The sequence below is a fragment of the Mus musculus genome, chromosome 12 (assembly GCF_000001635.26).
Source record: "Mus musculus strain C57BL/6J chromosome 12, GRCm38.p6 C57BL/6J".
NCBI lineage: Eukaryota > Metazoa > Chordata > Mammalia > Rodentia > Muridae > Mus > Mus musculus.
Genome location: NC_000078.6, coordinates 71753849 through 71756615, shown reverse-complemented (window position 1 = coordinate 71756615; position 2767 = coordinate 71753849). Strand labels below are relative to the sequence as shown.

At 42.6% G+C, this 2767-nt stretch overlaps 1 pseudogene; it reads left to right on the top strand.

Moving 5' to 3' along the window:
• The first annotated feature begins 2230 nt into the window (after nt 1–2230).
• Nucleotides 2231–2566, top strand: Gm47555 (annotated as a pseudogene).
• Nucleotides 2567–2767: the final 201 nt, after the last annotated feature.

Genomic DNA, 2767 nt, shown 5'->3' with positions numbered 1-2767 from the left:
GTTTTTACAGAAGCATCAGGGAAGTTAAACTCAGGTATCATGGTTGTGCAGCAAACTCTTACCCACTGAGCCATCTCCTCGGGGTCCTGATTGATTTATGTATGTCTGTAGTTTTCCAACCTCCAGCTATGGAAGAGACTATTCTTTCTCTATATGTGTGTTCTTATCAAAGACCAGTCGACCCTGTACATGCATGAGTTTGTCCTAGACTCTATTCTGTTTAATTTAGGTATAGATCTCTGTGCCAGCACCATATTACTTATGTTCCTTCAGTTTTTGTGAGAAATTTTGGAAATATTTGAGACCAGGAAGTAAGAGACATCCAACTTTGACTGTGGCTATTCTGAATCCTTTGAAAATACACAGGAATTTTAAGATGGGCTTGACTCATAAACAGCCACCAAACCCAGACACTATTGCAGATGCCAATAAGAGCTTGCTGGCAGGAACCTGATGTAGCTGTCTCCTGAGAGGCTCTACCAGTGCCTAGCATCCAGAAGTAGATGCTCACAGCCATCCATTGGACGAAGCACAGGGTTCCCAATGAAGGAGCTAGAGAAAGTACCCAAGGAGCTGAAGGGGTTTGCAGCCCCATAGGAGGAAAAACAATATGAACTAACCAGTACCCCCAGAGCTCCATGGAACTAGACCACCAATCAAAGAAAACACATGGTGGGACTCATGGCTCTAGCTGCATATGTAGCAGAGGATGGCCTAGTAGGTCATCAGTAGGAGGAAAGGCCCTTGGTCTTGTGAAAGTTCTATGTCCCCGTATAAGGGAATGCCAGGGCCAGGAAGCGGGAGTGGGTGGGCTGGGAGGCAGGGAGGGGATGGGGGTTTTAGGAGGGTAAACTAGGAAAGGGGACAACATTTGAAATGTAAATAAAGAAAATATCTAGTAAAAAAAAAAAAGGTGGGATTGAGATATAGCTCAAAAGTAGATTGTTTACTTATCATAAGGAAGGTCCTGAGTTTGACCTCCAGCAACACACACCATACACACACACGTATACACACACATGTATACACACACACCACACACACACACACACACACACACACACACACACACCCCTGATACCACTGAAATTTTGACAGGGATTGCACTAAATCTGTAAATCAGCTCCATGTTATTGATGTCTCAAAACTATTAAGTCTTCTAGTCTACAAATGAAGGTTTTCTTTAAGGACTCTCAGCAATATGTTGCATTATCTACTACATAGCCCGTCTGTATTATTTCATCATCTTAAGAACACTACGTGTATGAACGTCATCTAGCACATAACTTTTCACAATTAGCTTTTTAAATAAGTATACTTCTTTCAAGAACAGCCGTATTATTCACCAGAGTGCTTCTTTTTAATTTTATCTTATTGCTGAGTTGTATTTAGTGGAATGAAGGTACCTGTTGTAAGTGTTACCTGTTGTAGGTATTTTGTTTGTTTCTGTTTGGGGCTATTACAGATACAAGCAGCTGTGTCATTCATGCACACATTTGATGTGATCACGAGATGGAATTTTGTTGGAATAAATGCTCAAGAGTGCAGTTGTTGAATTACCTGGGAAACACTGTTAACTTTCTAGGAAGCTGCTTAGCAGAACACACCCCTGTATGCTTAGCAGGCTTTGCTTAACTCTCACCAGAGTTCATGCTCTGTTAATAGCACCGTGGAGTGTACATCTTCCCTGGACTTGCTCTTCCATGAACTTTAGTGTGCTGGCTAGTTTTTATGTTAACTTGACACGAGCTACAGACATTCTGGAAAAGTGAACCTCACTTGAGAAAATGCTACGTCAGATTCGTCTGTGAGAAAGCCCGTGGTGCATTTTCTCAATTCATTACCAGCACAGGAGGGCCCAGCTTACTGTGGGTGGTGCCGTGCCTGAGCAGGTGCTCCTGGGTGATATAAGGAAGCAGGCTGAGGGAGCCATGAGGATTAAGTGTTCCTCTATGGCCTCTGCATCAGTTTCTGACCCAAGGTTCCTGCCCTGTTTGAATTCCTGTCCCGATTTCCCTCCATGATGGAGAGTGTAAGATAAAAATAAACCCATTTCTGGAGGAGGAGCCGCAGGGCATGCTGGGAGCAGGAATGGAGCTGGCCCAGCAAGTCAAGGCACTTGCCACCAAGCCTAAACATATGAGTTTGATTCCTGGGACTCACTTCTCACTTTAGTCAGAATGACTGTCATCAAGAAAAGAGCTGACAGTCAATGCTGGTATCTTTCCGTATGGCTGCTGAGGAGGCTACCACTACAGTTCACCTCATCCATTCATTTGAGCGTCAAAATTTCAAACCTATAGTAGATCATGGAGTTAATTTGCCTCAAACTATGTAGGAATTTATACGATTCCTAAAGCAAGATGTCCTTGTGAGGACCACCCTGCTGCCACCACTCACAAATTACAAATATGATACACTAAAGATTCTTCATCAAGCTCACAAGGCAAAGTAAAGGAAGACAAGGCCAAAGGACTCAGGAATAAATATCAGTGAAACAGAAATTGCATTCTTCTGTGAAGAAGATTATAAGAGATTCAGAGCCAGTCCCATCTCGTCCCGGTGAAAGTGTCTTTGCATACCTTTATTCCACAAGTGATTTTCAAAAATTGTCAAATACATCTTTCAAAAGCAAAAGCAAAATAAACGTCTCCTCCCCAAGTTGGTTTTGGTCTTGCCCTTTATCTCAGCATTAGAAAATCTAACTTTGACAATTAGCTTTCCAAGATTTCTCTGTGCCCACTCATGAAACAGTACCCCATACGTA